This window comes from Parambassis ranga, chromosome 1, assembly GCF_900634625.1.
Source record: "Parambassis ranga chromosome 1, fParRan2.1, whole genome shotgun sequence".
Taxonomy (NCBI): Eukaryota; Metazoa; Chordata; class Actinopteri; family Ambassidae; genus Parambassis; species Parambassis ranga.
In genome coordinates, this window is record NC_041022.1 from 5,533,685 (window position 1) to 5,545,623 (window position 11,939).

The following is an 11,939-nucleotide window of genomic DNA, read 5'->3' on the forward strand; positions in this document are numbered from 1 at the left end:
TTATAGATGTCTTTTGTCCTGAATAAAATATATAGGTGCTTGTGAGCTTATTTACCTCACTGACAATCCTCTGTTGTGTATATTTACCAAAACATTTTTTGTGTTTGTTTTTGCTCTTTCTATTTATGCCCTGTCCTTTTACAAAAGTTTAAGTTATTAAATAATTTCAATATATGGGAATTTAAGATGGGATGGATGGAAGTTGTGATGCTCATTTGTGAAAAAATATGTATATGTTGTAAAATAAAAAGTGAACCTGAATGATCTTTTTCCTTCATTAAAGAAATCCTCTGTGTAAAATATAAAGTTGTATCCACTTGTCATTCTTTCATAACTGAGCTGGGAAATAACAGCAGCAATATACAGGCATTCAGTGTACTAAACATACATCTCTAAAGGTAAACAAAACTGTATAAACATTATTTACAAGAAAACGGAGATACAAATATATGTAAATTTAAACTATGTGCAAAATTTGTTACAACAATCAATCAGCATTATCTATGATACAAAAATGAGGTGTTATACATTCTTATGGCATGTCCAGTACAGGGTGGAGAGGGCGATCGGGGTTATACATGATAGATAACAGTTTGTTCAGTGTCCTCTTCTCCACCACTGCTTAAAAAGTCTCCTGTCTGCAGCCAATGACTAATGCCCAGTCAATTTAGAAAAATATTTTTAGTATTAACACATGTATTAATGCATGAATTCACTAAAATTACAAAGCCTATTTAACAAAAGTAAAATAGTGCTGTGGATGAATACGCATGCAGTAGTGTTCAAGGGGTTTGTTGTGAATGAAGCCAACCTTAATTTAACAAAAAGAAAGTTATCAACACACATAAACACAGTCTGATAGAAGTTTGATCTATAAACATGCTAAACTTATTTCCCATTTCCACTTACGGCCCCACCATCCTGAACACGCCTGATGTCATCTGATCTCGGAAGCTAAGACTTGGATCAGGCCTGGTCAGTATTTGGATGGTAGACTGCCTGGGAACACCGCGTCCTGTAAGCTTTTTCCTTCGGCAGCAGGGGGCGCTGTTACTTCTTTCTTCTGCCTTTTCATAAGGAATTGTTTATAGACAAAAAAAAAACATGTTATTTTGTGTGTATTTTAAACAGTTTAAACAACACTTTTATCTGTCTTTAATTCATTATTTCATTTCAATATCATAATAGTTCCATTTTTAGTTAAATCACTTCCTAACATTGTTAGGTGTGTTAACTTTATACTATGCATTAATGCTGTAAATGTACTATGCCTGTATTAAAACTGCAAAGAGAAAAATAATGGATACATTATATGAATTTGGATGAATACATTTTAGTGTTGTAATTATTCTGTATTTAAATTTAATTTAAATTATTTTTTATTTATGCTACTTTCAAACCCACGTGCAGACTCTAAACCTGGAGCTGGTTAAAATGTTTATTATTAGAACAGGCAAAGGAGGAGAATAGTACAGTAAGGCTCACCGTGGGCTTTGGTGTTACAGGGGAGCTAGAGGCTGGCGGCCTGGCTGCAGGGCTGGCACTGGAAATAAATCTCCTCCTGATGAAGAAATGGAGAACAGTATTAATTCCACAGAGAAGAACTTAATCACAGTTTCACTATAATCTTATCTCTGGGCGGCCTAAAAAAATGTTACCGCTACAGGTTGACCGATCTGGCACTGACTGGCTGCAGCTCCCAGCAGAAAAAGGAAAGGTGATGAGAGGAGTGGAGCCAGGCATGAAGGCAGTCGGGGGCAGTCCTGGCAGCAGTCCTGTTCAGCAGCCTCCATCACGCCGCTCCTCCGAATTGTTAAACATACTGATGGGATATTTGTTGTGACTTTTTGTACCAATATGTCCAATTATTTTTATTATGGCAATATATAATAGGGAGGCAGAGACCAAGCAGTCTCACTTAGACAGACTATTACTATGTTTACTATGCCAAATATTATTATACATCGAGATACAACCATACCATTCTTAACTGTTTCAAACTAGGTAATATTTTAGACTATATTGCATTTTTTCGATGCTTGCAGATCCGCCTTTTACCTGCAGGAGCTGCACCTACAAAACAATGAATTTTAGGTTCAATATTTCACCCATTTACCTGTGGTATTTTTTTAAAAGTACTTCAATACTAAACCCACCAACACAAACTAAAAATACTCCCACACCCTCTCTCACCTCGCCTCGGCAACCATGTTATTGTTTGAGTATATGTTAAAATCTTTGGTTCAAATTCACCCTACGACTGCCTTTTAAAGAGAAAAGTAGGTGGGTCTCTTTTATTCAGCATCCTTTGCCCCATGGCAGCAGTATATGGGCTTCATTAGTGATGGCCTTTAATGGCCCCTGATGGTGGAGTGGTTGCTGCCAGTCAGTGAAGTTAACAGTGTTAATCAGTCATCTGTGAACACACCCAGCAGAGATCCAACGGGATAAGCTAGAGGAACACCTGTGTGTGTGTTGTTGTCCCTCAGTCTTCTGATCCTCCAAAATGGAATGAAGGAAAGCAATCTACAGGTAACCAGTCCACTAGAGAATTTGATGTGTTCTCGGCCTTAATCAATGATGATCAGTAAATTCCAAACAGAACAACTCTGAGTAAAGCCGACAATGGTCTTTAATGGTGCTCTCCTTTGTTAGTTTAAAGATTAATGGAAACAATGTGGCGGAGTAAATGAAGATACAATTTTGACTCTAAATAACTACAGGAGAGTGACTGTTTTAGTGTCTTGCAGAGTTTACTAGAGACATATGAAGTATTACAGAGAAACGTTTCCTTTTAACAGTTGACATGAATAATGTGGTCCAATTTTCTCATTCAATGGCAGTGACTGGTTTATATGGTTCTGTCTAACTGAAACTATGCTATTACAAAAGGTTTCCCCCAAACTTTAGTTTAGTAGTAATATTAATTATTAACATAACATTTGCTACTACAAGTATAAATGTCCTCATCTAGAGGTCACAGTTGAGTTTATCAGGTATTAGCTCATTTCACAGGTCATCTTGAACTTTTCATGGTTCAACTGCTGAAATCAAGACTTAACATGAATTGACACATCAGTAAACAAAGTTATAACTTAAAAAACAAGTACTAAAATGCATAACTGTTAAGTGTAATAGGAATACATTAAATTAATAACACAGTAGATAAAAAATAAATGAAACTGATCTATGTGTGGTCTAAGCTGTAGCAGTAACCATAGCAACTTGCCCTTATTGTAAAGGACATGTGACATTAATTTTAAAACAATGAACCACAATAATAAATCATTATCAAACAAAACCTTTCATTTTACATCCTTGTATAAGCCCATTGCTACTATATTTGTACGAAGTCTGTATAGTCCCAAATCAAGAGATTATGGCAATCACATCGTGATGTTTCTAGAAAACATCAGCTCTGTCAAAAGAGCAAGACATCAAACAAACACATGCAAGTGAGGGCAAAAAACCCAGAATTAGCTTTTACTGGGAAAATTCCCCCACGACCCTCTTATATGAGCGATCACGGTGTCCCGCTTGCAGTGAACAAATAAGCAACATAATGAAAGTAAATAGGTAGATGCATACTTTTCAACACAAAATTTAAGACGTAGATGATCTCACGGTGGCAACAAAAGAATCATATTGACATATCCAGGTCCGATCCCAGGTCCTCATCCAGTTAAAAGATGTGCAGAATGTCTTGATCCACTCCTGCCCTTTACCATCAGGAGGTTGTTAGCATCCAGATCAACATCCAACATCTGCAACTGGACTTCAGCCCCACAAAGCAATTCATCCACATTGTGAGGAGAGAGGTTGTTACACCAGACCCTCTCAGCAGCTATCTTGGAAGTCATCATGGTCCTGAGGATTAAAATGCCGCAAAAAGAAGGGTTAAGGGTTGAAATGCAACAGCAAGCATAGATAACATAATAATCATATAACCACCTTTGTTATTCTTGTCAGCTAGCAGTCATCACAGTTATCACATCGGGGTCAGATGCCTGGTACCTCAACCTGGTAAACATGACATCTTGATCCACTGGATCCTTTCCCATCAGGAGGGTGTGAACATCTGCGTCAACATCCAGCAGCCATACGTCAGCCATAGAAAGAAATTTAATCACGATGCAAGGAGGGAGGTAGTTACATCTGACCATCTGAACAGCTATCCCAGAAGACACCACGGTCCTGAGGACTGAAATGCTACAGCAAGCATACAGTTAACAATAATCCCCAAAACAATCACAACTTTGAAGACATGTACCAAAGAAAATAATTTTTTTTCCGTTTTGTACTCCTGCCATTTTCTCCTGAAATCTCCCATTGGCCACCAGAAAGGGCAAAGTCCTTAACCATCTTCCCCTTGTGGAACAATGAATATCAGACGTAAACACCTGTAGGCTCCTGGATGAATTAAAAAGGACTGCAAGCAAAGACCTGGAGGTTTGGACCTTGAGCAATACAATCAAAGAATTTATACAGTGAATCCTTTCTGAGATATTAGACTCCATTTTATGGAATATAGCAAGGATTTCATTTCCACACTGCAGTCGTTCCTCCCAAATTAGCTGAATATTCCAGGTGCAACTATTATCCTGAACAGCTGCTGAGGATTCATACATCTCTCAACCTTGAATAATGTCAGGAGCTCAACCTCCTCTGGCCATTCTTTCCACTGCATAAGGACATCTGAGGGCAGGACCTCATCCAAGCCAGTGTCACCTGTGTTATCCTGAACAGTTGCTGAGGATTCCATCATTTCCATAAATGTAATGTTTTGCTGAGACATTCCCTTGTCCTCCTGAGGTTGTTCCATTGAAATCCTGATTATACTGGTTGTTCAGCATGAGCTCCAGTTTGGATACAATCAGACATCATACTTATCACAGCAGATGATGACTCCATACAAAGATGTCCATTTCCTTGTCAGAGCAGAGATCCTATTGGCCACAAATATGTGGAAATGCGCGTCCTCCTTTTGACAGGTTGAGCAATTTCAGCAGAGATCAAACGAGTTGTCAATTGCAGTGCTCCTTAGTGCCACTAGGGGAGAAACAGCACTCAATAAGTGCATAGTCGTTTTGCACTCCTGGCATTCAAAGACCTGGTGAGGTTTAGACCTTGAGCAATGCAATCAAAGACTTTATGCAGTGAATCCTTTCTGGGATGGTTGACTCCAGTTTGTTGAAATGAAGCAAGGCTTTCATTTGCACACTGCAGATGTTCCTCTGAAATGAGTTGAATATTGCTGGTGCAACCGTTATCCTGAATAGTTGTTGAGGATTCCATGATTTTCATACATTTCATGTCTTGCTCAGACATTCCTTGTCCTCTGAGGTTTTTCCATTGAAATCCTGTTTATACTGGTTTTTCAACATAAGCTCCAGTTTGGATTCAGACAGATATCATAATCATCACAGCAGATGATAAATCCATACAAAGATGTCCATTTCCTTCTCAGGGCAGAGATCTTGTTGGCCACAAATATGTGGAAAGGCATGTCCTCGTTAATATTTATCAGAACAGAGTTTCTGTCCGTCCAAAACCTGCTCCGGCTATTCGTCCACTGCTTCAGGAAATCCAACAGCAGGACATCATCCAAGCCACAGTGGCACCTGCAGAGCTCACAAAATTGTAGATTAAGCCGGTTAAAGACAACATGCAACATCTGTTGAAAGACAGCCGTTTCAGATCCATCCTCAACTTGACTGAGGCACATTCCACTCTTCCGAGTAGGTTTGGAGCTCACAGAGCTTAAACAATCATCCACATAGAATTTCCTTGACAGGTTGAACAATTTCAGCAGAAAGATCAAATGTGTTGTCAACTGCAGTGCACCTTATTGTTCCTTAGCCTGACCAAAGTACAGAAGTTGATTCTGTACAGTACTTACCCAAATCCTTTTAGCTACATACATCTCTCAACCTCCTCTGGCCATTCTTCCCACTGCATAAGGACATCTGAGGGCAGGACCTCATCCAAGCCAGTGTCACCTGTGTTATCCTGAACAGTTGCTGAGGATTCCATCATTTCCATAAATGTAATGTTTTGCTGAGACATTCCCTTGTCCTCCTGAGGTTGTTCCATTGAAATCCTGATTATACTGGTTGTTCAGCATGAGCTCCAGTTTGGATACAATCAGACATCATACTTATCACAGCAGATGATGACTCCATACAAAGATGTCCATTTCCTTGTCAGAGCAGAGATCCTATTGGCCACAAATATGTGGAAATGCACGTCCTCCTTTTGACAGGTTGAGCAATATCAGCAGAGATCAAACGAGTTGTCAATTGCAGTGCTCCGTAGTGCCACTAGGGGAGAAACAGCACTCAATAAGTGCATAGTCGTTTTGCACTCCTGGCATTCAAAGACCTGGTGAGGTTTAGACCTTGAGCAATGCAATCAAAGACTTTATGCAGTGAATCCTTTCTGGGATGGTTGACTCCAGTTTGTTGAAATGAAGCAAGGCTTTCATTTGCACACTGCAGATGTTCCTCTGAAATGAGTTGAATATTCCTGGTGCAACCGTTATCCTGAATAGTTGTTGAGGATTCCATGATTTTCATACATTTCATGTCTTGCTCAGACATTCCTTGTCCTCTGAGGTTTTTCCATTGAAATCCTGTTTATACTGGTTTTTCAACATAAGCTCCAGTTTGGATTCAGACAGATATCATCATCATCATCACAGCAGATGATAAATCCATACAAAGATGTCCATTTCCTTCTCAGGGCAGAGATCTTGTTGGCCACAAATATGTGGAAAGGCTTGTCCTCGTTAATATTTATCAGAACAGAGTTTCTGTCCGTCCAAAACCTGCTCCGGCTGTTCGTCCACTGCTTCAGGAAATCCAACAGCAGGACATCATCCAAGCCACAGTGGCACCTGCAGAGCTCACAAAATTGTAGATTAAGCCGGTTAAAGACAACATGCAACATCTGTTGAAAGACAGCCGTTTCAGATCCATCCTCAACTTGACTGAGGCACATTCCACTCTTCCGAGTAGGTTTGGAGCTCACAGAGCTTAAACAATCATCCACATAGAATTTCCTTGACAGGTTGAACAATTTCAGCAGAAAGATCAAATGTGTTGTCAACTGCAGTGCACCTTATTGTTCCTTAGCCTGACCAAAGTACAGAAGTTGATTCTGTACAGTACTTACCCAAATCCTTTTAGCTACATACATCTCTCAACCTCCTCTGGCCATTCTTCCCACTGCATAAGGACATCTGAGGGCAGGACCTCATCCAAGCCAGTGTCACCTGTGTTATCCTGAACAGTTGCTGAGGATTCCATCATTTCCATAAATGTAATGTTTTGCTGAGACATTCCCTTGTCCTCCTGAGGTTGTTCCATTGAAATCCTGATTATACTGGTTGTTCAGCATGAGCTCCAGTTTGGATACAATCAGACATCATACTTATCACAGCAGATGATGACTCCATACAAAGATGTCCATTTCCTTGTCAGAGCAGAGATCCTATTGGCCACAAATATGTGGAAATGCACGTCCTCCTTTTGACAGGTTGAGCAATATCAGCAGAGATCAAACGAGTTGTCAATTGCAGTGCTCCTTAGTGCCACTAGGGGAGAAACAGCACTCAATAAGTGCATAGTCGTTTTGCACTCCTGGCATTCAAAGACCTGGTGAGGTTTAGACCTTGAGCAATGCAATCAAAGACTTTATGCAGTGAATCCTTTCTGGGATGGTTGACTCCAGTTTGTTGAAATGAAGCAAGGCTTTCATTTGCACACTGCAGATGTTCCTCTGAAATGAGTTGAATATTCCTGGTGCAACCGTTATCCTGAATAGTTGTTGAGGATTCCATGATTTTCATACATTTCATGTCTTGCTCAGACATTCCTTGTCCTCTGAGGTTTTTCCATTGAAATCCTGTTTATACTGGTTTTTCAACATAAGCTCCAGTTTGGATTCAGACAGATATCATCATCATCACAGCAGATGATAAATCCATACAAAGATGTCCATTTCCTTCTCAGGGCAGAGATCTTGTTGGCCACAAATATGTGGAAAGGCATGTCCTCGTTAATATTTATCAGAACAGAGTTTCTGTCCGTCCAAAACCTGCTCCGGCTATTCGTCCACTGCTTCAGGAAATCCAACAGCAGGACATCATCCAAGCCACAGTGGCACCTGCACAGCTCACAAAATTGTAGATTAAGCCGGTTAAAGACAACATGCAACATCTGTTGAAAGACAGCCGTTTCAGATCCATCCTCAACTTGACTGAGGCACATTCCACTCTTCCGAGTAGGTTTGGAGCTCACAGAGCTTAAACAATCATCCACATAGAATTTCCTTGACAGGTTGAAGAATTTCAGCAGAAAGATCAAATGTGTTGTCAACTGCAGTGCACCTTATTGTTCCTTAGCCTGACCAAAGTACAGAAGTTGATTCTGTACAGTACTTACCCAAATCCTTTTAGCTACATACATCTCTCAACCTCCTCTGGCCATTCTTCCCACTGCATAAGGACATCTGAGGGCAGGACCTCATCCAAGCCAGTGTCACCTGTGTTATCCTGAACAGTTGCTGAGGATTCCATCATTTCCATAAATGTAATGTTTTGCTGAGACATTCCCTTGTCCTCCTGAGGTTGTTCCATTGAAATCCTGATTATACTGGTTGTTCAGCATGAGCTCCAGTTTGGATACAATCAGACATCATACTTATCACAGCAGATGATGACTCCATACAAAGATGTCCATTTCCTTGTCAGAGCAGAGATCCTATTGGCCACAAATATGTGGAAATGCGCGTCCTCCTTTTGACAGGTTGAGCAATATCAGCAGAGATCAAACGAGTTGTCAATTGCAGTGCTCCTTAGTGCCACTAGGGGAGAAACAGCACTCAATAAGTGCATAGTCGTTTTGCACTCCTGGCATTCAAAGACCTGGTGAGGTTTAGACCTTGAGCAATGCAATCAAAGACTTTATGCAGTGAATCCTTTCTGGGATGGTTGACTCCAGTTTGTTGAAATGAAGCAAGGCTTTCATTTGCACACTGCAGATGTTCCTCTGAAATGAGTTGAATATTCCTGGTGCAACCGTTATCCTGAATAGTTGTTGAGGATTCCATGATTTTCATACATTTCATGTCTTGCTCAGACATTCCTTGTCCTCTGAGGTTTTTCCATTGAAATCCTGTTTATACTGGTTTTTCAACATAAGCTCCAGTTTGGATTCAGACAGATATCATCATCATCATCACAGCAGATGATAAATCCATACAAAGATGTCCATTTCCTTCTCAGGGCAGAGATCTTGTTGGCCACAAATATGTGGAAAGGCTTGTCCTCGTTAATATTTATCAGAACAGAGTTTCTGTCCGTCCAAAACCTGCTCCGGCTGTTCGTCCACTGCTTCAGGAAATCCAACAGCAGGACATCATCCAAGCCACAGTGGCACCTGCAGAGCTCACAAAATTGTAGATTAAGCCGGTTAAAGACAACATGCAACATCTGTTGAAAGACAGCCGTTTCAGATCCATCCTCAACTTGACTGAGGCACATTCCACTCTTCCGAGTAGGTTTGGAGCTCACAGAGCTTAAACAATCATCCACATAGAATTTCCTTGACCTTGACAGGTTGAACAATTTCAGCAGAAAGATCAAATGTGTTGTCAACTGCAGTGCACCTTATTGTTCCTTAGCCTGACCAAAGTACAGAAGTTGATTCTGTACAGTACTTACCCAAATCCTTTTAGCTACATACATCTCTCAACCTCCTCTGGCCATTCTTCCCACTGCATAAGGACATCTGAGGGCAGGACCTCATCCAAGCCAGTGTCACCTGTGTTATCCTGAACAGTTGCTGAGGATTCCATCATTTCCATAAATGTAATGTTTTGCTGAGACATTCCCTTGTCCTCCTGAGGTTGTTCCATTGAAATCCTGATTATACTGGTTGTTCAGCATGAGCTCCAGTTTGGATACAATCAGACATCATACTTATCACAGCAGATGATGACTCCATACAAAGATGTCCATTTCCTTGTCAGAGCAGAGATCCTATTGGCCACAAATATGTGGAAATGCGCGTCCTCCTTTTGACAGGTTGAGCAATTTCAGCAGAGATCAAACGAGTTGTCAATTGCAGTGCTCCTTAGTGCCACTAGGGGAGAAACAGCACTCAATAAGTGCGTAGTCGTTTTGCACTCCTGGCATTCAAAGACCTGGTGAGGTTTAGACCTTGAGCAATGCAATCAAAGACTTTATGCAGTGAATCCTTTCTGGGATGGTTGACTCCAGTTTGTTGAAATGAAGCAAGGCTTTCATTTGCACACTGCAGATGTTCCTCTGAAATGAGTTGAATATTCCTGGTGCAACCGTTATCCTGAATAGTTGTTGAGGATTCCATGATTTTCATACATTTCATGTCTTGCTCAGACATTCCTTGTCCTCTGAGGTTTTTCCATTGAAATCCTGTTTATACTGGTTTTTCAACATAAGCTCCAGTTTGGATTCAGACAGATATCATCATCATCATCACAGCAGATGATAAATCCATACAAAGATGTCCATTTCCTTCTCAGGGCAGAGATCTTGTTGGCCACAAATATGTGGAAAGGCTTGTCCTCGTTAATATTTATCAGAACAGAGTTTCTGTCCGTCCAAAACCTGCTCCGGCTGTTCGTCCACTGCTTCAGGAAATCCAACAGCAGGACATCATCCAAGCCACAGTGGCACCTGCAGAGCTCACAAAATTGTAGATTAAGCCGGTTAAAGACAACATGCAACATCTGTTGAAAGACAGCCGTTTCAGATCCATCCTCAACTTGACTGAGGCACATTCCACTCTTCCGAGTAGGTTTGGAGCTCGCAGAGCTTAAACAATCATCCACATAGAATTTCCTTGACCTTGACAGGTTGAACAATTTCAGCAGAAAGATCAAATGTGTTGTCAACTGCAGTGCACCTTATTGTTCCTTAGCCTGACCAAAGTACAGAAGTTGATTCTGTACAGTACTTACCCAAATCCTTTTAGCTACATACATCTCTCAACCTCCTCTGGCCATTCTTCCCACTGCATAAGGACATCTGAGGGCAGGACCTCATCCAAGCCAGTGTCACCTGTGTTATCCTGAACAGTTGCTGAGGATTCCATCATTTCCATAAATGTAATGTTTTGCTGAGACATTCCCTTGTCCTCCTGAGGTTGTTCCATTGAAATCCTGATTATACTGGTTGTTCAGCATGAGCTCCAGTTTGGATACAATCAGACATCATACTTATCACAGCAGATGATGACTCCATACAAAGATGTCCATTTCCTTGTCAGAGCAGAGATCCTATTGGCCACAAATATGTGGAAATGCGCGTCCTCCTTTTGACAGGTTGAGCAATTTCAGCAGAGATCAAACGAGTTGTCAATTGCAGTGCTCCTTAGTGCCACTAGGGGAGAAACAGCACTCAATAAGTGCGTAGTCGTTTTGCACTCCTGGCATTCAAAGACCTGGTGAGGTTTAGACCTTGAGCAATGCAATCAAAGACTTTATGCAGTGAATCCTTTCTGGGATGGTTGACTCCAGTTTGTTGAAATGAAGCAAGGCTTTCATTTGCACACTGCAGATGTTCCTCTGAAATGAGTTGAATATTCCTGGTGCAACCGTTATCCTGAATAGTTGGTGAGGATTCCATGATTTTCATACATTTCATGTCTTGCTCAGACATTCCTTGTCCTCTGAGGTTTTTCCATTGAAATCCTGTTTATACTGGTTTTTCAACATAAGCTCCAGTTTGGATTCAGACAGATATCATCATCACAGCAGATGATAAATCCATACAAAGATGTCCATTTCCTTCTCAGGGCAGAGATCTTGTTGGCCACAAATATGTGGAAAGGCTTGTCCTCGTTAATATTTATCAGAACAGAGTTTCTGTCCGTCCAAAACCTGCTCCGGCTGTT